We start from the raw sequence: 26,825 nt of genomic DNA on the forward strand, positions 1-26,825 counted from the left end.
GAGGAGAAAATCTTTGTTTTCTCACTCAAACAGTTGGGGATAGATTTTAGCACAGTAAGAGTTGGGCTAATGTACGCGATAGCCCGATGGGAGTCCTTCAACTTTTACATTCTGTCTCGGACATGCATGAGTAAACGCAATATTACGCTTCCCTGTAATTGTAATATATTCCTATTTTTACTTCCTTACCTCGTTTGGAAGCACAAAGAGAGCAATACAGATTATTTTTTGAATCACCAAAAGCCAAATTTATAAATTAAAAAAAATCTACAATTATCAATTTACACGTGAAGTGAAGTCTGCATTCATGTGCATTGTTGTCCCAACTCAGGTCAGTCCCATCAGTGACAAATTTAAAAGTATAATACAGTGATGCTTCACATAGACCGGGCTATTTAGGCGGGAATTTAATATTCATTGCTTTTGCAGCTTGGTTGGCTTTTAGGTGCTATCACCCTCATCCACCCTCCTCCCAGCCCCACCCACTCCCAGCTCCGCCGCCATTTACACCACTACATCCAGCAAACAGGGGCAAACGGCAGTGGCTGGGACAGACATCTGAACGCACATCTAGCCGCCTCTTTGACCCGCCCTCCTTCAGTCATTCTCCCCCCTCCTTCCCCCTCCATTCTCTGAGCAGGGCTGCCTCTCTCTGTCCCCCATCACTCTCCCTGTCCTTGTTTTTGATCTTCAAACGCTGGTAGGGATAATGACTACAAATCAGGGATGAAGGTGAGTGATCACAATGTGGCCCACCCATCCCAGCTGGCCTTTTTACTCCCCTCGTATGATGCATCTTCCTGACTCTTTCTGAGAACTCGCTGAACTGTACCGTAAGGATTTCGTGTGTGGTTCACGGGAGGCAGAATGTGGCAGGACACATCTTGTGTGCAAGGCCTCCAAAAATAGGCATGAGCAAACTGTTTTGACCTAATTTAATTTTGTGCTTGAATGTTGGCTTACGCAAGTTTTATAACAACTGTGCTGATACTTTGGGAATGTGAGTAATGCTGTTTTTTTTTCTTCTCATAACACGCAAACATCATAAAGTTAGTTCGTTTTTTTTTTTTTAGCACAAACAGGTACAAAATAGCACATTCAGCTAGTGATGTTCAATGATGTCCTACTCAAAAAAAGGACAGCTTTTAAAAATGTTTAATACAAACAGCTCTTTGTGCAAAACCCATTCAGATGTTTCCATCTGTCAGTTTTTTTTTAAATGCATAGATTTTGATTTGTTAAAAAAAATCATAAATACATGACAATAAATGTCTACATTTCAAACTGCAATAAAAAAAAACATTCATGAATGGCATTTAATTTTAAAAGTGTGGAATTTTTGGATTGGAATATGTTGTATTAGGCTTTGCTGGATTAATTAGATTTGAGGGTAAAATAGTTACTACACCATTATTTTGTACATTTTAAAATCAGAAGTTGGTATTTCCTCACCTTGAGGATTGGTGTCTTGAGTGTGTTAGATGTTTCTGTGATCGAACACAATTTAATATGTATTAATAGTTCAATAATAGGCTGCCTGTTGAAGCTGGTGACAACGCTGAGGAGATAATTCAATTATCTGAATCAGGTGCTGGAACAGGAATACATCTAAATTGCACATAAACAACAAACTTCCAAATAACTGTACACCATCTTTGTTGGAAAAACTTCTTGTTCTAATGACAACGTTCATGCGACTTTAAGATCTCCTTTCTGTTTGGCCATCAAATCAAAAAGTGTCCTCCTACCAGGAGTCATATCCTTTCACATCATAAGTTTCTAATGGGCAGTTTAGATGATTCATGCCAATCAAACATCTGTTCTCTGTTCCCTTTGTCAGGAGGAGCACCTGTTGACCTCCAAATGACCTCTGCTGGTAAGCATTGTGGTGGGAGAAAGCTATACTATAGTTTCCTGTTTCAGACCGGAGATTGGGAAAGAAAAGAAACACAAAATGAAGAGGTTTTATGACTACTGTTTACCTTAGTGGAGTACTGCCTCTTCCCCCCCTTTTTTGTTCTTAATGTGCTGCCGAAAAAAATGTTTCACTAGGGAGCAGGAGGTGAAATTTTTCTCATCCAAATGGATGGCAATTTCCCACCATTTAGCACCTGAAGGTAATTAGCTTGAAGAGATTGCGGAGTGAGAAACACGTTCATGGAACATTAACTCTCGTACATTCTCCAGTTGCAGAGAATTAATAGGAAAGATTAAAGTTTAAAGAGAGCAAATGCCATTACCACACAAACCACCTCTCTGTGCCACCATCTTGGGCTAACTTTTCCCTCTCTTTATAATAAGCCTGCGTTTCACAATGGCATTGGAGTCTGGTGTACAATAGCAGGTAATAAATGGTGGAAATGAGACAGTTCTTTAGGGTTGCTCCATGGTTCTGTATGAGATAATGGGGAGCCTCAATAGCCTGCAGCATTATTTTTCTCCTTAACAGCTTTCTGCTTGCTTCCACTACACTCTGATGCAGTATGCTAATAACCATTTCAAACACCCTTGTGCTCATGAGAATGCTAAGCAAATGCAGACTTCAATCTAATGAAGAATTTAATACCTTCAATTGTATAGGCCTCACTTATCTAGCCTTTAAATATCATTTTACAATCACTTTATTGGGTACACCTTTGCTAGAAACAATTTGGGCCACCCAATTGCCTTCGGAACTGCCGTTATTCTTTGTAGCATACATTTAACAAAGTTGTGGAAACATTCCTCCGAGATGCTGGTCTATATTAACATTATAGCATCACACAGTTGCTACAGACCTGATCAGTTTCATTGGGGAGCAGGAAGTGCCATGGCTCTCCGATCCATATTTTAAATCTTCTGTTTCTTCTCATCCCAAAACTGCCCTACAGCATTGAGATCTTGTGAGTGTAGAAGCCTCGTCATTAAGTGGAAGGTGTCTGGTTTGGGCAAGGTGTAGATGTTGTGGTTATATTGGCATCTTCCCGCCACGATCTTCAGAGTCCATTCCTCTCATTTTTATGTCCATGGTTCTCAACAAACCCCCCAACCCCCAAAAAAAGCCACATAGACTGCTCCCTCTTGGTTAGGAGTCTCAAATGCAGGAGTTAAAATGTCATGTGTTGTAGATAAGTGAGGGTGGGATGGAATCATAGATGGATCAATGGATTGGGGTATTATCTTCTGTAATGGAGGCACTGTTTATGTCTGTTGTCATGAGGAAAGAGCAGAACCAAAAGGCAATCCTCTTGGCTTACTGGGGAGCTATGGTCCAACCTTCACCTACAGCTGTGGGACATGGATTATGACAGAAAGAAAGAGATCCAAGATGCAAGTGGGTGAAATTCTGTTTCATTGTAGGTGGCAGGGTTCCCTCGTGGAGAAAGAGTGAATCTCAGTCACTTGGGAGAGGGTTGGTGTGGCGTCACTGCACTTTAGCATTGAGGAGTTTCCTTTTGAGATCTTCTGGGTACGTCCTGCTGGAAGAAGACTGTAGGGCAGAATTAAAACTTACTGATTGCTAGGTATCCCATCTGTGCTGGGGATATTATGGGATCCCCAGAATGATCTGGAGATCGTCATTTGGGATATTTGTTGTGGGATTTTTCCTGGAAAGATTACCTCTCTGACGCGCTCATAGAAAAGAAGAAGGGTGGATAAATGGTACACTGGTAATAAAGGTTTGGCTAATAATTCTCATATTGACAAAGTTCCATTGGTCTTAAATGGCCCAGGAAAATAACACCAACTTCTTACCTGTAATTCAGAACAGGATGGATTCACACTTTTGTGTTTTTAACCTACGGCAGATATCCATTGGCTAAGACAGTGTGCAAACAGTCCATTTCTGGTAAGCCTGTGGCAACTGAAGCCTCAGTTTCCTGTTCTTGGCCAGCAGGAGTGACATCAGCTTCACGGTGTAAATGCCTAAATGCATCAAAGTGCTACCATCCATGATAACAAGAAATTAAACATGTGTACCTAATAAAGTGGCCAGTGAGTGTATGTGCAAAATGCAGTAAGAAATGCTCTGCTGTGTTTTAGAAGTACACTCATCTTGTAGTTTCTAAGCTTTCCGTGCTGAGGAACAGAGTATTCTAAAGTAGATCAAACCAATGCGATAAATCATACCTTTGTATTTAAAAACTGAAAGAAATTAAATTGAGACATGCTGGAATTTATTGCCTAGAAAATCCCATTCTACTATCTGATTTGAAAAGTCCAGTCCTCCAAGCTCTAGAAAATCTATTTTCCACATTTTAATACCCCGCATAACAGTCCTCATAATTCATTCGAGTGTGTTAAGCACAGTTTTATTAGATCTGAAACAAATTTTGGTGGGGGATCCTATAGGCCATTAACCATGGAGTAATTTTATCCTTGTTTCCTTAATGATGCCATAATGGCGAGTGAATTTCTTAACTAAAGACCAAAGAACATTTTGAAGGTCAGCTTCATCTGCAGACTCCTTCATGCGCTTCTGTGAGAGATTGGAAAAGTCTTAGAATTTTGAAGAGTCATTAATAACGCTAAAGCTGAAGGCCTATTTGTGTTATAGCTTTCTACCTTGTAATGTAACAGTTTCTCCCTGTTCCTCTGCTCCTTTTCCTTGCTTCCCCTCTGCTTTGCAGCGCCTCTCAAGCAGAAAGAATAGAGTGCTGATTGAGAGGGTGCAAATGGCAGCGCGGTGACAAACAGATCCCAGATGTGGGTGCCTCGATAATTTAAATTTTATGCCTTTGTTATCACTTTAATCATTTTCTTTATTCGTTTTGTCTCAGTGATCGGAGAAACAGTTGATAGGCCGAAATGTCCTGGGAACAATTTTTATTTGGTGTGTGGTGCAAAGTCTAATTAGAATTAGAATTTTGCTGAGCCTTGAAATGGTTGGTGCTTTATCCTGATCGCCTTAGATATTGTTCGAAGTCAGTCATTTGTCATAGCAGAGCATGCTGGGAAGGCTGTTGCTAATCAAGCCTCTATCTCCTTCACTCTTTTTCTGCTGCCATTGCACCTCTGTCCAAATAAATGCTGTTAGGTAAGGATGAATGCAGCCTTGGCTCTGACACTGAATGGTGTGGATGCCCCACAAAGCAGCATTTAAGACAAGTTAACCCAAAGTGGAACTTTAGAAGAAACTTAGAATTTTAAATTTGTTACACCTCTGGCTGTCATTAACAAGAGACATTTTTTCTTTGCTCTTTGTAAGCTTATGATGTCTGGAAGTGTCCCAACTTATGAGTTTTTCACTGTGTTTGAGTGTTTTTACTTAACTTAATCTACTTTTAATAAAGGTTTTGTGATTAATCAATCAATCAATCAAATTTTATTTGTATAGCACATTTCAGCAGCAAGGCATTTCAAAGTGCTTTACATAATTAAAATAAAAACAGAAATAATCAGTGAGAAAGAGAGAGATTTAAAAAATAAAAATAAAAAACAAAATAAAAATAAAAATAAAAACAAAAAAACAAAAAACATTACATCATTAAAACGTCGAAAAGAAAGAAGAAGAAATTAAAAACATTAAAGACATAAAAAGATGGAAGACATCAAAACCGGCACTCTAACCCTAATTTAGCCATAAGCAACTCTAAACAGGTGAGTTTTAAGTTGAGATTTAAAGGCACCCAGTGTTTCAGCTGTTTTACAGTTTTCTGGAAGTTTGTTCCAAATCTGTGGTGCATAGAAACTGAATGCTGCTTCTCCTCGTCTGGTTCTGGTTCTGGGGATGCAGAGCAGACCAGAACCAGAAGATCTGAGGGGTCTAGACGGTTGGTACAGTAATAACAGATCTTTAAGGTATTGTGGTGCTAAACCGTTCAGAGATTTATAAACTAACATCAGTATTTTAAAGTCTATTCTCTGAGCTACAGGGAGCCAGTGTAGGGACTTTAAAACTGGTGTTATGTGCTCTATCATTAGTTTATGTTTATGTTCCATTTTCTGTACTTTATTTTAGTTCAGTTTCTTTGCCAATCCCTGTTTCTAATTGTCAGGTGTCTCAGCCTTTAGTTTTCTGGTTATACGGCTTTGTTAAGATGTCTGAGTGTGAGACCCACATTTCTAAACCAGAACTAAACATGAAGAAGCATCATTCGGTTTTTATGCTCCACTAATCTGGAAAAAACTTCCAGAAAACTGCAAATTAACCAAAACACAGAGTTCCTTTAAATTAAAGCTACAGACTCACCTGTGCAAAATCTGCAAAACTGGTAGACATGTTCCAAAGTACATGTCCAAAGTTGCTGTAATTTTAGCAAAACATGGTTTTACAAAATATTGAAATAGACTTGCTGAATGCAAATGCACACCACACTTTCAATATTTTAATTATCTGTTAATTTGCTTGGGTCTTCTACTTAACATTCCAATAAATTTCATTGAAATGTGTGCATGTATGAAAAAGTTCAAGCATTTTAAATCAAATACTAGAACTTTGGAAGTTTCACAAACAACATCTCTGGTACTGACTTGGACTCATTATGAATTAAGTCAGATTCATTGCGAGTTATTTGAGTGTCTTGAACAATCCTTATCTGATAAAGAGGCCCAATATATTAAATAATGATTATCCTCGCAGTATCAGTGGGTGAAATATTGCTATAGCAAAGGAGTGCTTGTATACAATACATTGAATATATTTATGTTTTAAGTTTCATGCTATCAAAATTTGTCCAGTATGAATGCTACACTACTATCTACTAGTATCACCATTATATATTTTCCTAATGTTGTATAATTTTGGGTGCTTACAATTTAAGAAGCTGCATTTCATATTCTTCTCAAAAAAATGATTATTGTCAACCCTGAGAAAATATATGCAAACCAGTTTTATTGGGTACATTCAAAATTAAGTTACATTTAGTCAAAATGAATCTATAGACGAAGTAGATCCAGAGATAAAAGAGCTCTGTCTTATATGTGAAAGAGAGAGCTGCCGAAACTGTCAACGATGGTATTTAAAGAATCTAGGAGTCTTCAGAACTGCCTGAGTCTTTTGTCCACCAGGTGAGCAGGGGCTCATTCAAGAAATTGAAGCCGACAAGCCTTAACATTTAGAAATGTAACAATAAATGGCTTTTATGCAGACATGTCCCGATGCGTTGGTGGCACACACCATCAGGAAGAAAGCCGTCGTTCACAGATGTCACACTCAGTGAATCTATCAGAGTAGGGGAGCCCTCACTAAAATAAGACCCCAGGAGGACTTCAGGCATCAATCAGACCTATCACATCACACCACTACCAGTATCTTAAATGCGTATTATGCCCTTTATACGTGTGTTTATTTTCTATTTCTGTTTTTTTTTTCATTTATAAACACTGTACAACCATTCTGTGACCTGTAAGTACATTCACAGACATCCAAAATCTGCTTTTTGTGAGTTCCTTAGGAATTGCCAGAAGACCAGCGTCTCCCTGCGACTCCTCTTTTTTCAGATGCTAAGAAATTACCCTCTGTGGGAGAAAAAAAAAAGCCCAACATAGCAAAATGTACCTTTAATAGCTCGAGACATTTTTCTTTTTCAGCAACAAGTTTAATTGGAAAGAAGTAGATTTGTCTTTGAATGGGCAGAAAAAGAAATAAATCGGTGTGACAAGATGATCGATTAGCTGTAACTCTACCTGACACAGAAATTAGGGTTTTTTAATGATGGGCTGCCTCTTCTTGGACATGAAATTCAAATGCTCTCCCAAAGTCTACCTTCAGCCATCACTTGTCTCCCTCGCTTGTACGCTCCAAACGCAGGCACTTTGTCTTTGTCACTGAAGAAAGGACATTGTTATTACCGACATGCCTTTGTATCAGCCAATTTCATTCCTTTACAAGTAACATCTCATTGAGTTTACCTATGCTGCTGGCTTATGTTTTATAACCTGCAGAAAAAGCTGGACGATTAGCATTACGTTCTTACTTTATCTATCTTTTATTCTCTATCTAATTATTATGCACTCATATGAAGGATTGTTTTAAATAAATGAAACTATACTGCTGACTGTACGAAATTATCTACAACCTTTCTATCTACGTATTTAATATATTTTGATACTAAAATAACCAACCATGAAGAGGCACTAATTTACAGTTCATAAAATGTGCATATTTCTCATTTACGACCCGAGCGAGGCATAATGTGGCACTTTTTTCAATCAAATTATAGGACAAAGAGTGTGATAAAGTGTCGGAGGACTTTTGAAGCTTAAAGGTAGCTTATGAGGCTCAGCAAGCAGGGGGGGTGGGATGTGGGGTCGGCGCTGGCTGAGAGGGTTAGGTGGTCGCAAGGTGTTCGCCTGTGAGAGTAGTGATGCAGCTCTTAACCGTCTGTCCACATGGCTGGAGGTATTGATCCAGTTATCATTGCTAGATCATCACTATATAGACTCAGGAGCATAGAGCGCTGGGATGCCAACTGAGGCTCACTGACTGAGAGACTGCCTGGAGGAGAAAAGCTGCTGCGCTGAGGAACGAAGTGATATTAAAAAAAAATAAAAAATTGCAGGGTTCACCACATGGCTGGTTCCAGCATTTTTAAAAGCTCTACAGAGTCTCTGGACGGGAATGCTTTTTCTTACCTAGCAGCCGCATGAGCTTTAAATATTTGCTCAGATACAAAGTTATCAATCTGAAATGTTCAGGGGCTCAAGGTTGAAACATAAAAAAAAAAAAAAGAAACGGTGTTGCTTTTTTTTTTTTTAAAACATTCAGAAAAAATAGATGGATCAAAGCAAAAACATCCTGGAAGTGTAACCAACAGTAGTGTTTTAGGTGACTCCAGATGGCTGAGAACGACAATAGATTTAGTCAGAGCAAGTTCCTACTGACGCCCTGTATTTCAAGACATAAAGTGTTTCTTCTGATTATCTGAATGGTGTAAAGTTGGGACTATCCAAACATTTACTGCCTTGTATTTAACGTCTTGTGCCATAAGAAACAGCACCGCCTGTCATCCTGGCAGCAACCCTCTAGTCTGATCAAACAGCTTTTTGTGATGAAACTCAGCTGTCCCTGTCAACTGCATTCTGACAGTAGAATTGTATCTTCACACAACTGAACAGTGAGAATCCCTGTAAGTTTATTTTCAGTTATAGGATGGAGCTTTATTACTTGAAAGTAATCTCAGAACAGGGTCCCTGCTCCTCCGCAGTGAAAAACGTGCCTTTCCAGTCATCTGATCACCTTGAAATGCCAGGGCATTCCCTGGAATGAGCTGGAGAGAGGAAGTTCTGGGTTTCCCTTCTGGATTCACATGGAAGACAATGGATGGATGGAAACCACGAGTGTTAACACTGATTTTGTTGAATGTAATGCATTAATTTATTAGCATTTACATCCAAGTCATGCACCTACAAACAAATCCTATTTGCATTTTTACCGTCTCCAAACCTTCAGACAACACCAGCAAGATATAAAATATTCAATGCTCTCTTAGACAGAACATGAAATATAGCAAACTGCCCAACGCCTTAAAGGTGAGGCTTTCTGAGAGCGGGGGCTATAAAGCTCACCTCTCCTCACTAATATATACTAAACGTCCAATATTTCATTTGCTTGATCACCTTGCCTTAACAAAATCCCCTCATTACAGGTTTATTGCAGCGTAGGTCACAGTGCAGTGGAGGTGCAGCATTCTCCAGATGTTTATGGATCCTAAGAGCTTTCTGCTTGCCCAACTTGCACAGTCTTTGTCTTATTTAGAAAGAAGAAAATGTGATATATGACAGGTGATAGTGCCCTCATTTGTTCTGTACATTGCCTCACGCACACACCCCACCACATGTCAGTGCCAGTCTCGGTCTACCAGCAACAGTGCCCTCTCCAGCCCCCCCCCCCCAACCCGACCATGAGAATCAACCCCCACTCTCCCACAGCTCTCACTTCCACTCCACTACCTCCAACTCTCCAAAATGATTCTGTTGTCCCTGGCGTCCACCACGAGGAGGTAGGCCCAGAGCTGTGGAGCACAGCCGCCACCACCGCCAGCATTGCCTCTGAAGGATAATGCTGTTTATTGCATTTGTCAGGTGTTCGCAGCAATACTTTGTAAGTCTATTGCCTACTTATTGCCTTGTACTTTAAGCTAGTGCTGATGTGCCTCAATTGTGCATTTCTGGTTGTGCTTTTTTTGGCAAATTGATTCATGGCTAAAGGCTTGTAAATAGGAAACGGCTAAAAAAATTGCCACATTATATTATTCTGTTTTCTTTTTCTCTTATTTCAGCTGGCAGTGCAAAAGGAGTGTTTACCTTTTGATGTTTTTTTTTTTTTTTTTTTTTACATCCAATCAACTCAAACTTGAAAATATTTGATAATTTTTCCTAGACTCACATGAAATAATGCTTATTTTTTTTAAAGTTCAAGAAAAATGATCATTCTTCTTTATTCAGTCACCTTGATTTGCGAGTGTCCGTCTTGGCTAACTTTTTTATTAATTAGGCGTAATCTATTCCTGTATGACTCCCAGAGTATCCTTGTATTTTGGTTTTCCGTGTTGAGGAATCGTTTACCCACAGCATGCTACTGCCACCACCATATTTCTTTGTGTGGACGGCGTGTCCATTATTTTTCCATCATTCATATCCTTTTGAATGTAAGGAAATAAGTTACATTTTTGTTTCATCTGAACAAAAATGCACCTTCCACATGTGCAATGTTTTCCCCACACATATTGTGACAAATTGAAATTGTGGCCTCCAGGTTTTTTTTAACAGCTTGCCAAAATATCTTCTTAATTTTTAATAAAGACCCATAATTACAAATTATGGTGACTTCTGATTTATTTTTGCTGAGTTTTCTTTCATTCATGCAATATTATTCAGACTTTTATTTGTAAAAAGACTTGGAAAAGCATTTAGATTACATCTGCACTTCACAATTATGCACTTTTCTGTGTTAGTCCATCTAACAAATTCCCATCCTAAACACTTACATTTGCAGTTGTTATGTGAAAAAAGGTAGAAAAGTTTAAGAGGTATTATTTTTCCCCTTCTTTTATCAACTTGGTTGTTCTTTACTAGACCAACCATTGTTAAAATAAGTAATTCCATTAAGTGTTTTCTTTTATAAAGCCACAGCAGCCTGGTATGTGAGTGCCACTGTAACATTATTGATGAGATCATTATTATGTATAGGATCCCTTAGTGAATAATAACCCATTATCTTTCATTTTTCCTGTTTTTGTCAGTGGATGTTGGAAAGGTTAGGCAATTTATTTTAATGTTAATACTGTCAGGCACTTACAGAGCCATGTCTTTGTTCCCAATGCGTTTTCCACATGGGGCCATGATTGGTTTTAAACTAGACTACATCTTTGAACAAGCTATTCCAACAAATCTCAGTGCAATTCCTTTTCTTTTCATTCAGTTAACTTCAGGTCACATTAACGTGAAAATACAGAAGCTCTAATAGCAAAGCTTATTCAAAATAATCCTGATTTGACCCACAATAAAAACAGAACAACAACAGAGTGCAGCTGAGATCTTCATTTTAAATCCTGCAGTGATACAAAACATAAGGCAGCTTGATAGTGATATAAATATACTTCCACCCATAGACAAAGGAAAGGGAGAGAAAAAAAATGCTCTGAACGCTTCAGTGCATTTAAATTTATACAAACTCTCCTCCTGACAGTGATGAATGTTACACTGTATTCTACAATATGTTTAATGCATAGGCCTGTTAAGTTTTCTATTCCTGTGCTGCGGCGTGGAGTCACCTCCTCTGCAGTTTACGAGATACCAGATAATAAAACCAGAGTCAAAACAAGAGTACATCAGTCAATATCCGCATGGATGTTTTCATCATGTACCTCATGTATTCGATTCCGATGGTAGATTCGTAAGATACAATGTTAACATGAACTGCAGGAATAAATCTGCAGTTTTAATTTCTCTAGCATTTTGTGATTTATTTTCTTTCAAATGTACTTTTGCACAAAGAAATCCTCTGTTTAAGCACAACTAACACCTTAATTAAAGGGAAAACTGAGTTTAGGAACTGAATTTACTTTAATTACACACACTTCCCATATTTCAACTACTAGTGTCATTGAAAAGCAATAGGAATAGATTGTTACCTCAGTGTCACAGTAAAACCTGTAGAGGATTTGCTTACCTTAACTTCTAGATGATTAAAATACTTAAAATACTGCCAACATTAACAAATCACATAAAGAAGACGGAAGCTCAAAAGGATAAAAGAGCACCTTTGCTGTTTGTCTCTCTCTCACACACTTTTTTGCAGCCTGAATGAACCATGGACATTTCTTGATATGTTGTAGAAACTATATATATATTTAAATACATTCCATTCTACTCTTTTGAGGGTTGTCCATTCCAAGTTTATTGTAAACACCTTACTGAAAGTGGAAAAAGCTAACTTTGTCTTCCTCAGTGGCAACCTTGACACTGAAGAGTGTTTTTGTCAACATGAACTGGTGTCGCTTTGATAAAAAAAAGATCCGTCATCTGTTCGTCTTTTGCTCATCCAAAATTGATGTAAGCATCAAGTATCCTACATGGTTTTATTACACTTCACTGGATCAATTGATTAACTTGCCATGGTTATTGTATGTATGTACGCATCACTCACTCTTTTTGTGCTTTTTTAATTCGTATGAGATTATTTTTGTTGTGATTTTTTTTTCTATCACTATTGTACAACGCATTGCTTGATTTATAAAGTGTAGTAGGACCTTTGAGGCAGTCATGTCTAAATACAGGAAAGAGAGAAAGTCATGTGTTCAAACAACACATAGTGAAGGGTTACATCTTTAGCAGAATAGATTCCATGTCTAAATATAAAACACTTCTCCTGTAACAAACATTCTCTCCACAGAGACAATGTCTCAGACAACCTGTGACTATAATAGAGCATGACAGAGGTCAATTAATTAGATCCTGGGTGATAAACCGGATAAATAGGAGAGCCATGAGCTGCATCTCTGGAAGTTAACAGGCTAGGTTTATGACCTTGATACTGATCCAATATAACTCCACACTGGTAGTGTAAATACAATTAGATATGGATGTGTAATTAAGTAAAACCTTTACAAGTGTTTTCATTTGGGTGTCTTGAAGTGAGCGGTAATATACTGAAAAGTTTAGCGATTGCAAACTTGAAGGTGACAGCAATAAGTGATGTTTTACAAGATCACACAGATGTAATTAATACTGGTATGAAGTAGGGAGTACATTATGGATGCAGGAGTTGTACAGTGACCTCTTATTGATCAGCAGGAAATACGAGTGACAAACAAAAGGTTTCTGTATATCTTTCTGTAGTTTTTTTTTAACACAAGGGCACTGCTGTAAATTGCACTCCAGTAAACAGCTTTTAAAGTGGTACACTGTGGATACAGAGGTTCTTGGAGGTGCAATGTAATTTAAACACGGCAAACTGAGTGCAAAGGTAGGATGTGCTGCAGCTCCAGGTTTCATACAGGGAACCGTAAGAAGCAATTCTTGTAGAATCTTGTTTAATGAGAGGGCTAAGCTAACAGGAGATCAAGAGTTAAATAAAATATAAAATATATCTGAATATATACTTTTTTTGCATATCTGCTTTTATCCTATACATGTTTTTGCTGTACTGTCACAACTTACACAAGCAGGGACTGCAGCTCTAACTATATCCCAAACATGCAGTCCTTGAAATGAATATTTTTTCCACCAACTGTTAGTTTTATTAAATGAACATAAAGTCTGTAACTCAACCAGTCTCACGGGTTATCAGAAAATTAGATACATTTTAGCCTAATACTAAAATTAGATAATTCAGATGATGATGATTCAGTAAAATATTGTTTGGTTTTTAAACTCCACTAAGAAAGAAGAGTGAAGGGTCCAAGGAGCATCCAAGAACATGAACTTATCTAACTACTTCCTCTCAACTGTAGTTAAACTGTTGATTCATCAGGGAGCATCATAGAACATATGAGGCCACCACAGAGTCAGAAAATTTAAATTAATAATAAGCTAGACAATTATTTCATAAGATACCCACCAAAAAAAAATCTTAGTTATCCTGTAAACTGTATATGACAAATTCATAAAGCACTTCACAATAGATTTAAAAAAAAAGAAAAAAAGAATTGCAGTCAAATTTAACCAACACTTTAAGATATCTCACTCTTATGCTGTGAACTGTTTGGTAAATAATTGGTAATTTGAACAAAACTCTAGTTCCAAAGAAACGTGAAAATGACTGAAATGCTGCTGTTTTTTTTTAATATGAAGTATATTTATAATATTCATATATTTTTGAAACATATATCTGGACAAGGAAGGAAACTTGAGCACCTGCAAAAAATCAACACAGTTTTTATGATGGTTGCATGAGTACTAGTCTAACAGTGATGCCAAAACATCATGTTAAAGCAACAAACCAGAGCAGGGTTATATTCTTCTTTAGTTTTATGAGCCGTACACAGAGGCAGGGTGATGTAAAGGCAGCTGTACCCTTCAGACAAGAGTAAAGACTGTAATATGTAAACAAAGCTGCTCAAAGCTGCACAGATTTACAATCCTCCCTCACTATCAGTGAGCACAAGTCTCGCTTCCGGCTCAAATGCTTGCACCACCTCAGTGACGAGCTCTGATACATTTTACTCCTCACCAACCTTTATGGCAAGCTGGTAACTTCTGACTCAAAGGGATTTCACTGCAAATTATGCCGAATTTTTTATTTTTTTTTTAACCACACACAAACACTGATCTCCCCCCACCCTACTTAACAACAAAATTGCTTCTGTTGTCAGAGATGAAGCATATCCGCAGACTCTTGATATGCCATCTGTATCTTCACCCCTCCTTGAGATTAAGTAAGGTGGGGTAACCAAGGCGCGAAAGGTTTTTAACATCTGTGCTGGGCTGCTGTAAGTGATACTGAGGAGTTATAATTAAAGGTTCCGACTGAGGGAACAGTGTTTAATATGGAGCACCCCTCTGCTATCCATCTAAAGTAATGGGGTGCAGTGCAAGCACCCGACTGCCACTCCCCAGGCCCCATCTCACTGTCTCATCTTTACCCCACCTCTGATGGATGGGACAACCGGGGGCCAACTCCAAAACGACTTCGACAAATAGCGTACCATGGATCTCTCTCTCTCGCTCTCTCTCTTGCTTTTGGCTTTTCTCATTTAGCGGGCGTTGTGCTGCTCGTACAGCGGTGTATCCGGTAACCGGAAGGATGACTGATTCCAGATTGGGCCTAATTGAGAGAGTGTTGATGAGGATGATCTAAAGCAGTCCAAGTGACAAATATCAAAGGAGCCGACTCTCAGCAGATTGACCTTTTCCTACGGCGGTGAAAGAAAAATAAACTTGGTACGGCGAGATAAATCAAGCGCAGATCATTTCATTAACATGAAGACCGCTTTTTAGGTTAGACAGCGCTTGTAGACGAAGCCTGTGATAAACCACGAGCTCCTTACATGAGCGTAATGTTCTCCATACGCACCTGCAAACAGTTTCAATAAGGTGATTATTGACGTTTTAAGAGATGTAGAGGGGGTAGGATTTTACTTGGGGGCATAAAATATATCTGATTTCCTGAATGATACTTTCCTCTCTTAATGCTGTGAAAATGAGCTTCAACTGCTTTAAAGTGCACCGATCATTTTTCATTTATGTGCCTGGAAATCACTGGTGACAGGTAAATTCTGACAGTAAAGAAAATCTACCCTCAGCCATTAGAGTTAACATTATGTTTCTTTGGCAATCCCTCATCATTTTTTGGGCCTCATTGACTATTTTTCTTTATAAGATATTAAGCATTCAAACCTCATTTACATCCTTATTTTTCAATTTGCTGCCGCAGTAGTTTAATTTATTCCATATAATTTCTTTTTCTGAAGGGGACATTAATCATTGCCTGTTCCTTCTAGTGCCTCTGGGATTTTTTTCCCCTTCAAATCAATAAAATAAGGGGTCTTCCTTTGCTGAATATGATAAAATATTTTGCCAAGGGATATCAGCGTTCCAGCCAGCCGTGCTTCCTCCTTTTTGTTTTATTCATTCTCAGCTTTCCGGGCTTGTTTCTTTATCTGTTGACCTAATGCTTGTACATATACAGTACAGTGGTAGGCTAAACGAAAATAAAAGGGGGTGAAAGTGCAGCCACTCGTTTTATCATTCCCAGTCAGCGGCCTTCCCCTTGATCATCTTCATAAGACACTACATAGTTTTTTTTCCCCTCTCTTTTCATTTTTAATAGCTCATGTGAAATAGTCGAGTGTGAAGAAGGGGGAGGTTGTTATAGAAATTTAACTATCCTTTACAAATTGATTCACACTTCACCAGCGCGCAAGGTCCAGTAGGTAAATTACCAGGAGGACACAATCTTAATTCTACGCCATCATGGCATTACTGCTCTGTCCGGAGATGATCCCAGCATGAATGGAAGTAGATACTTAAATAAAGGACTGGATCCTGTGATAACTCGCTTGCTTTCAGAAAAGATGGCAGAATTGATGTCACATCATAATAAATAGTCTTGTTTACTGTTAGACGTGATTTACGACTAATCCGACAACATGTTTAACCTTCAGTAAAAAAGGCACAGGGATCATAAAAAACCTTTTTTAGTGTGTACAGCCAAATGAACACTGGGGCCTTTCTTTAAATGGACGCACCCCCTCACAGTCAAAGTGCTCATTACTATGGAGCGTTAATCTATATTAAATTATTATAAAAATGGTCATCCAAAAGAGTTCAAGTCAGCGTTTTCCAAACATCCACTCCTAATGACATCATTCTTCTGCTGTCATTAAGGATATTAAAAATTCATTAAGAAGAAAAGTACTGCTGAGTGGTAACAAATCAGTGAACATTTCCCCTTCAGAGTAAAGAGCACACCAAACTTTGAGGTATATTTTTAAGAGACATCATGTGGCTACATTTTAATGCCATCAAAAGGCCCAGTAAATGGACCACGATTCATTTGTTAAGGCATAAACAAAACTTGACATTACTGAATAACAACATAATTTGCTTCTCGAAGGAGAGAGTACTTTATAGAACAACACTACACTTCTTCACACCTGAAAAATGCAGTGGATCTTAAAAGTGTAGAGATCTGTGTCAGATTTCCAGGCTTATAATCATGAGCCTGGTGTAAAACTTTTTACAACTTTAATGTGAGCTGTTATCCTGTACAATTCAACTGCAAATCAAACAAATCTGTAACAAAATAATCACAATCCAACTGCAATAACCTGACTGCATACTGATGCTAACTTCACTAAAAAAAATGGCTCTGCCCATTTCTAAACCATCATCAACCTCATGCATGAAATTTGTTTATTAAGTTGACATGGTTATTATGCAATCTAGCCACTAGAGGGCAGTTCTGAGTAAGCTTCATAATCCAAAGGACAATTGCATACGCGTGAAGGTCGAGAAAATCTTGATAATGTACATTCCCGGAAGAAGACATGTTAAATATATTAAGACTTGCGGGTGGAGAAATTCAGCCATTTTTGTCATCATCAACTTCTTTGCTGGTTTCAGTGGCCATAGCTATTCTGCGGCCCACCAGTTACCACCAGTATTGCACAGCTTGTTACATTTGGATATGCATCTGCAAGCTCCCTGATGATAAGACTAAAATATGTAAGACATGGACCCATAAGACAGACAAAAATCTCCATATGTGGCTGTATATTTAACATGGAGCACAGATGGGCCTTTAGACCAATACTTCAATTAACTATTTAATGTAATTTAGTTTTCTTAGGTGCACATCTCGCATTAAATATAGTGATTTTGATTATGCTGAAGTAAATCTCAGTTGACACATTTGGAAATTTGCATCGTAAATCCATGTTTGGCACAGATCATCAAAACTATCTTATAGTAAAGAGAAGGGATCGAAAATTTCTACTCTACGTAAACAGCATGTCCCATTGAAAACAATACCACAACAAAACCGTGTTAAATTTTAGACCTTTGAAATTATGGAGTCACTTAAGTAAAACTGGCGTCTTTTGGCCACGTCAAGAAAACAATAGCTAGTGGTAATGCTATAGTCTGGGTTTGCCTTCTTCGGATGGAAATGAGGCTTTGACCCAAATCTTTCACATATAGAGCACTAAAGAGAAAGGAGAACTTAATTTTTCACCATCACAGAACTTAGTCTGACAGAAAATCTGCATAGTTACAGAACTCTGTAAACTTCTGAGAGCCAGAGTAAGCACCAAGGTTCCAAAATATTTGTTTAAAAATATTTCAACTTTTAATTCATCTCCTTAATCTCAAATGGCATTTCATTAAATCGACAAACTCTTGCTTTTTTTTCTGCAAAACGAGCATTTAAAAAAGGTGTGCAAGGATTACTCACATTCTGGTTGGTAGTGTTTTATAAGCTAATACCTGCCTATAATGTGTTTGTACTTTACATCTAGCAGTACTTAACATTTGCACTCCATTTTGTCGGTCAGGGCCCAGTGAGTATGTACAACAATTTCATTTATGCTATAGGGTTCTCTCAGCATTTTAATGGTCTCAACCGAATACACATCTCGTTGGATACGTACTGTATACACAGTACGCTGAATTTTATCGATGTAAGCCTGTGTTCAGTGCCACCACGGCCCATTGCTCTATCAAGTTTTCTATCAAGACGCTGAGGCTTCTGTGCCTGCAGCAGCCTGTCCGATTCAGCCGAGTAAAACAAGTGAAGTCTTCGACCCCTTTCAGTGTCTCCTGCACACATTACGACTGAAATGCTTTTAGCTTGAACACTGGCATCTCTTCAAAGTCTCATTAAATAACAAATCACACTGTTGGATTGCATTAGAGTTTTCCTTTTTATTGCTAATAAAACAAGAAGTTAAACAGACACTAAGAAATACTGATGCATTTTTTAATGCCAGACTGTCAATACCAAACATAATTTTGTGTCATGTATAACATCTAAATATCTTTACTTGTGTACCTTGCCTATTATTCATTGCATTCACACTCCTTGGCAACCCAGGTAAGAAAATGTTAGAAAAATACAATCTTTCTTTTTCATTTTATTTAATTGAGGACAGCACAGTAAATCATGTTGCATCATAAAAACAAAGCATCCATTTTTTATGAAGCAAAGAAAATAAACTTAACAATGTAACGAGTTTTTTTTGTTTCTATTTATACTTTACTTAAAGTTTTTTGTCCCACTTTGTGATATTATTTACTTAGTAATTCATCACCTTTAAGTTTGACCACTAAATATTTTAGATTCTCCACTAGAAAGGCACAACTGTAATCCAGACTCCTAAAAAAACGTGAGTTTTCAGTTAAGTCACTATAACACCGAAGCAGATGCCAGCTAACGTCAACCAGTCATGAATATTCTCACAGAGTTCACAAACTGTTTGCATCTTGTTGATCAATCTGTCTATTTCTTACCAGGTCACTGAAATGCATCCAGATAAAGAAGCTAAAAAAAGAAGAGGAGAAAAGAAGATCCACTTCCTTTCTTGCTTCAAAATAAGAATTTCAAATATGGATCAAAACTAATTTTAAATCATAATCCCCTAACATGGCTTGGACTAATGTGTGCATATAAGTGTGTATGTTTTGCTTGTTACAAGATTAGAGCTATCATTTGATTTGTCCGTTTAATTCTACTGAAACTGAAGACAGAGAAACAGATAACAGATGAATGGTTTAAACAAGCCCTTGGATTCACTTGGTGTCATGCTTCTTCTCCCACAGACCGCTAAAAGAAGAAGTAGGGAGGGATATTTTAATCTAGCTGCTGTTACTTCATAGTTGTGCTCCGTCTATCTTACGACCACAACTATGAAGCTGAAAAATTCATGTTGTTTGCAGCTCTGTTTCTCAAAAATCCAGTCGGCTGTTTTGTGGTTGTTTTCATGGTTCAAACAAACCAGCAGGATGTGTGTGCTGTACGTGACTGGTGATAGACATTAGACAGCACGTTCCAGAGACGAAGCAGAGACAGGTGTTTCCGCAGTGAGACTCAACAATCAGGCTGTGTTGGATTCTCCATTTCATTGAATAAAGTGATACATGTCATTTCGGACTCAAACTGTTTATATGTGTTTGAATTTATTTTATGAATATTTTCTACCTTGACAAAAAAAATAGATCTGTGCCAGCAACTTTAGCCCATCTTGCAAGTTTCAAGAAATGGTTAATTACATAAGATCAGGTGGATATTTCATGAAAAAAACAAACAAAAAAAAAACAATAACTGAAAAACAACATAGTGTACTGGCTTGCTAAAAATGATAGCACTGATTTTCAATTTCAAAAGTCTAAGAGGAAAGGAGAGTACAATAGAGCCTCACTTAGTCACAGTTCAGCAGGGGTGAAAGTAAGGGGGTACGGCAGGGTACTGCGTACCCCTAAAAGATTTAGCAGGGGGTACGCAGTACCTGCAAGAGAGGGGAGCAGCTGTCTGCTGTAAAGAATCGATGGGTTCACTGAGCAGCCGGGAGTGCACCCACCAATCAGCTGTGACTGATTAGTTTTTCAAGAACTATCTAAAACGCAACTTAATCAGTTAATAAATAATTTTTTTCTCATTTCATATTGTTTCTGAACTGTTTGTGCTTTACTAGGGCAGCGGTGCAACACGTCGATCGCGGAAAGTTTTGAGTCCATCTCATTAGGTGACAAACTGAACGTCGCCAGGGCGCTGAGACCAGCACGTCCTCCTCTGATTGGCTTATCAAAACGTTCAGAACTTTATTGAAGAACAACAACTAAAAAATCATCAAAACGTGCTCAAATTAATGACCCAACGACAAAAATAATCTCAGTAATTATTGTTTCAACAAGGTGTTGCGCAATTCTGTGCATTTCGGTTCCATTACCAAAATAACCAGCAGAATAGGAGTTTAAAATTAACTAATCTCTCTGTCTGGACACAGGATCAATATAACCAGTTTAAAAGCTATAATGAATGGTTACATGCCAGACATGGAAAACTGGGATGCACTCCATGCCATGATGTTCAGAATTTAGGTCTCATGGCATCTCAAGGGGTCAACATTGCAGCCAGTGGGCTGAAGGAAATACAGCTTTATTTTGTAGTAATTCAAGAGCTACCAGCTTTTATCGCTTCACAAAAAAATTCATCAGCACAAAAACTCCAAAGCACACAAAGAAGCTATATATATATATATATATATATTTTTTTTTTTTTTCTTTTTCTTTTTTGTCATAGTACCCCCAAGAATTTAAAACTACTTTCACCCCGGCAGTTCAGTATTTGAAGGATTTTTCTGTGAAACCTAACTCTAAATTATTAATTGCAGATTGTTTTCTAAAATAAATATTTAAAAAAGTGTCTAATCTACTTGACATGCTGACTGACGTTTGCAAAGCAGCCAATCCAAGAGCGACCTTCACTCTCCTTGGTGCTGATTGTCTGTGAAGCTATTATTCACATTAAGGTACATGGTGTTTGAACTATTAAAATAAACAGTTCTAATCGTCTTTGGACTGGTCTCAAGTAATTGCTGATTTTACCCTCTGTGTCCCCTACGCCCCTTTTTAGTGTTGCGTCTTTTTTGTGTTTCAAACAACTGGGAACATCGAACAAGTTACAGTGTGAAGTTAAAGAATAACAAACATTTTTAAAATTGGCACAGAAAAAGAGAATCTCAAAAACAGTCACTTCCTGCCCCGCCTACTCCAACTAACTCATCAACAACAGTTTGTGTTATATGAAATCAAACAGAGGGGTAATGACTAAGTGTGATGGCCGCAGCCTGCCTCGCACAGTGGGAGAGACATGGACATTGGAAAAGGATGTGGCTGAGAATGAGCGCCATAAAGCTGATGAGATCTTAGCAGGGTGATCCGACTTCAGTGTGAATTAGAGTTAAGGAGACCCTCCTGCTGGGCCCATACTTAGGACAATCTCCCTCACTATTAGACATTCATTGTTAATATGACATTTCCTGTGATCCTGGCTAATAGCAATCGCAGAAGGTGGGGTCTTTATGACAGTTACAGGAAAAACATGCCGCTATTTTGCCTTTTGCTTAATGCTCATCTCTCGGGAATTGCACAGTGGCATGGCAAGCGATGATACAGTCTCTTTTAATTCTCTTTCTGGTCTGTTTACACTCAGAAAAAGAGTTTAGAAATCGAGACGGCTGGGGACTCTTTAGGAGACACATTCAGCCACATCTACCCTAGAGCTGCTAATGTTTCAAAGCCATTATATTCTGATTGGAAATCTAATAAACAAATCATCTATGGTGGTAGGAAACAACTGCAGACATTAGGGGGGCGAAGAGTCACATTTTGTTTTACATCTGAAAGAACTGCATTTACACTTGGTGATCACCTTTGCATCTGCTTTCCTAATCAGGGTATTGGTTTTGGATTTCTTCTGGTTTTTTTCCCCATTTATTTTGCTTTACAAATTCAAAGGAATCCCATTATCTGTTTTTGCTTTGGTCCCATTACTCACAGAGAACAATCTGCAATTAAAGTGGGTCTGGTTGCACCATTGATCATAATTTTCAGAACAGCTTTTATGTTTATGAGAAATCCCTCCAAAGAGCAGCCTGCTTCTCACAATTATGCATTTCAGTCTGAATTGAACTCATGAGGAAGTTGGGTTGTGAACAAAAACGAACTGGAATGGGCGATCTCCTTAACTGTCTATTGTCAGGAGTGGGACAAACAACATAGCAGAGCTGAAAATCCATCAGAGCTGACAGGTCCATTACACACCAACATCAAACTGCTTTTGGTTGTCTGAACCATTTTGTCCACTATGTCCCACTTGAAGTATAACAAACAACCTGAAATATTGCAGGTATTTTTTTTTTCCTGTGTGAATGGAGCACTTTTATTTTCTGATCTTTTGTGTTACCCGATTGAGTTCATCGAAAAGCAGGCGATTCATTTTTCATTTTGCAAAATGCATGTCCATAAACTATCTCTAAAGTATTGATTTATAAATGTATATTTTCCAGGTCTGGATTAGTATGGAAAGAGGAAGAGAAACTTTGAAGTTTCTAGAATTTACTCTTCATTCCTTTGCTCAAATGATAAAAATCAGAAATTTCAGACTCTGGACACTTGGATCTCAGAACGTCTTAGAAAATTTTAAATTATACCTTATTTAGGTGCCAAATACCAAAACTTTTACTTGTTTAATTTTAAAGAAACATGTTTCAAACATCGATATTTAGCATAGTGTAATTTAGTGAAGTAATAATTGTTTGGATTTCAAGCTGAGATGAGCTAAAGTGGTCAAGATGCCCTTTACCTTGGAAGCCATTGTGCTGATGCATTATTTTTAAAACATACAATGTATCCCAAATAAATGTTCAGAAAGTAAAAAAATAAATAAAATGCTGTTTGAAATGTAAGCCTGGAAATATATATTTTTTTGCAAATGTACAGAAATCATCTAATGAGTGACATTAGCTACCCTCCATCACAATTACTGTAAAGTCGAAGTGCTAAATTTGAAATTACAATGAGGAATACCCAGGACGTTCATTATAAATGTTTGCTATTGTCGCAAAAGGAAAAAAAACGCACTAAATCAGCTCCCACAGGACGGCCTGCTCCACCAGGTCTCACACTGCTCTGCCGTATCCTTTGATGCGTCTGGCTATAAATTCTGAGTGCTGCTCATCTGTTCATTGTGAAACAGTCTGCTTAAATACAGGATTGGACATTTAAATGATTTCACTAGTGACAGGCCTGCTGTGACAGAATAACAGATTCTGCTGAACAAATAGGCCGTGGAGGCTGCCGGGGTCCCTGGAGTCAGCGTCGAGCCCCGAGGCTCTGTTTTGTTAAGGACTTGTTTCAGTATGGCAGCACTTCTGGAAACATATTGGCCTTGTTACATTGAAGGAAATGCTAATTCTCACCGACTGTCTGGATTGTGGGTCTTTGTGTGCACGCTTGCGGTCACGCGGCTTTGCACATGGGCAAAGGGAGGAGCTAAATAAATAGATTTTTTTTTTTTTTTAAACAATGAAATCACATCAAACCACAAATACAGAAGCATTATTTTATGCTTAAAACTGAACAAAACCCAGTGATAAAATGGTGTATGCCACCATAGAGGTATTAAGATTTTTGTCTCTCACACTAGATTAATATAAAGCAGCATACGCCACATTCATTCATCCCCTTCATGCTGGCCTTGGATTAAAATGATGCCTTATTTTAGGAGAGTGGCTGTACTTTGACAGGTTGTGTAGGTGTAGGTGGGAGTCCCTGAAGGTATTAATAAGTTTATGGCAGGATGATGAGGAGTAGGTCAGCTAGAATGTGCTTAAAAAAGCCAAGCCAAGCTCTTTCTGAACTTACCTTTCTTTGTGTGGGGAATTGGACAAAAGCCATAGTTCCCTCTGGTCTGTCAAAGCTATTCTATAATCAACCAACCGTAGCCCTTCCTTTAAAGAATAGGAAGACATTATTCAACTTCCTCCTTCTGATCTTGGGGCCACAACAAACCATGTAAGCCATGGCTGACTGGTTAAAGCCAAAAAAAAAGAAAAAGAAAAGAGGAACACAATGTCCTCCTGTCAGCAACCCCAGACACAGGGGCCTATGAGCCAGGCACCACGTGACCCCTGGACCACTACTCCAGCCATGGTGGCCACACCGCTGAGCGCTGCCACACAAAAAGAGGCCTTGAACCAAAAATGTTTCCGCTCTAACTTAAGGTCAAATGTGAAAAAGAGGGAGTCTTGTTATTTCAAACTGGAACCACAAGTGAAGGATATTTCTTAATCAAAGCCATTGCCACATATTTAGGAGCCTACTGAATGAAATAACTAGAGTAAATGTCATCCACGCACCAAGTAATGGGCTTTCAGCTGTTCTGCCTGCCAGTTGTCATTTAGGAAGGAATTTGTACAGCAAAAAGGCTTGAAGAGGTGAGATGAAGAGCTTATTTTGTGTGGATAATTGGCAAACCGAAGCTACCACAACACTTACAGCGTGAGCTCATTTCCACAACTGAGTGAAACTTAAGAGACTTAAAGCTCCCCCACAACATTTACTGGCTAGATGGTCTCACTTTGCCAACAGAGTACTTTAATTTAAAAAGGAGGCAACGCTCCAACCTTGAGATTCTCGAGGGAATTGGCTTACCTAACAAAGTGTAATGGATGGACATTTTTATAGTAACCCATACAATATAAAAATGAACCGAAATGAAAACTAAATGTATTTAAATATTATCCAACTATGTTAATTTGTACATTTAAAAAAAATGAATCGAATGTTTTACCTCATTAAGTTTGAATACGCCATGAGTCGACGCTGAGGATCGGATCACTAACTTTAAGTTTATCATCCCAAATATTGCTTACATTTTATGTTCCCTAAAAATTACACTTGTTTCTCATGAGTAAATGAAATACAGCTGTGATTATGATGTAAAATATAATAATTTCTCTAATTTTGCATATTTATTATATTGCTGGATTTTTCAAAGTGATATATTTAAACATAATATATCACACTAGTATATCAGTAGCATATATCATAATATATATACTACTGCTGACTGAGTGATGCATTTATAATATTTTTATGTTTTATATGATGTAAATACTTAGAACTGCCTTGCTTGGACACTTTTACAGATGAATGAAAACTAAGCTTTTCAATAGAGAACGTTCAATCCAAGCTTTCCAACTGGAATAAAACACAACTGTTAATTAGACCACACAAGTCCTTAAACAAAATGCCACCTCGAACTGTAGAAGCTCAATTGAAGCATTTTCCAAAACTGTTATTATCCACTAAGCAACATTGATTTTATAAATGTACTGCCAATGATCATGAAGTGAGGCACTGAATGTTAAATAGGTAGAGAGCCCCGTGGCAGTGGCCCCCTGTTACCACTTAGTCCTATTTGGCTGGCCTCACTCACACTCATAATTAAGGCCCCCTACTGTGAATATAAATGGCCCCTCAATCAATAGTGATAGAGAGAAATAAAGAGAGTGAGACATGAAGACCACAGGCATATCTCAGGGGCAAACATGATAGCATTATGAAAGGAGCAGCTTGAAAGCGGCTTTTACTCTGACAAGGGAGCTAACGTTGTAATTGTCCCTGGGGAGACCACGAGCTCTTGTTATGAGAAAACAATTTCTCCCTCTAGGCCACTTCTTCTCCAGCCTGAGGGCACAGACTCTGCCCCCCGCCCCCCCACTCCTCGATCGTGTAATCCAGCAACAGAGTCTTTTTCAGTAAATAGATAATAGACACATTTTGTGTTGAAAAGTCTGGTTGAGGCGATGTCGTCTTTGTAGCGTCATTTTAGTATGCATCATTTCAAATAGTCACCTCAGTCCCTGCTTAATTTCAAAGGTTTATTTCCTGGAATGAATCTCCTTTGTCAAATCCATTGATCCTTGCAAATCTGGTGCAGTATTGCTGTTTGTTTAATAAATTGACCTGTAATGTAGATTAACTTAAGGAGGGGGAAGAATGGGGGTTAAAATAAGGAGAAAAAAAATACCCATTAACATTTTGCCTTGTGAGTTTGTGTGGTTAATTTAAAACATTTAAGGCTGGAAATGAGCTTCTCCATCAAATGTCCCACTTCCATTTACATTTCTTGCATACAAGTCAATTTGTGGCTGCCCCACACCATAAATCATTGCCACCGGAATGCTGTGTCTGTACCTCTAGACATTACCCTGGCGCGTGGTACTTAAAAAAAGCAATTTAGAACTCCATTTACTCAAAAACACTGTGCTTTCAGCAGACTCACACTCACACCAGCAAAATGAAGATTAAACAGCAATGCCTAAAAGAGTTTTATAGTAGATGAATGTCTTGCAATTGTTTCTTTTCTTCTTTTGTGTGATACACGGTGCATAAAA

At 38.1% G+C, this 26,825-nt stretch overlaps 1 long non-coding RNA gene across 2 annotated transcripts in view; it reads right to left on the reverse strand.

The window, feature by feature from the left end:
* LOC103481444 (uncharacterized) overlaps nucleotides 1–26,825 on the reverse strand; it is a 120,582-nt gene that overhangs the window by 38,949 nt on the left and 54,808 nt on the right. The window contains exon 4 of one of the 2 annotated variants that reach the window (XR_014084964.1): nucleotides 6,364–7,749. The exons of the other annotated variant lie outside the window; for it this stretch is intronic. This is a non-coding gene — a long non-coding RNA (uncharacterized LOC103481444). Of the gene's footprint in view, nucleotides 1–6,363; nucleotides 7,750–26,825 lie in introns of those variants that run through there. 2 annotated transcript variants of the gene reach the window in all.

Source organism: Poecilia reticulata, chromosome 19 (genome assembly GCF_904066995.2).
Source record: "Poecilia reticulata chromosome 19, P_reticulata-male-v2, whole genome shotgun sequence".
Lineage (NCBI taxonomy): Eukaryota > Metazoa > Chordata > Actinopteri > Cyprinodontiformes > Poeciliidae > Poecilia > Poecilia reticulata.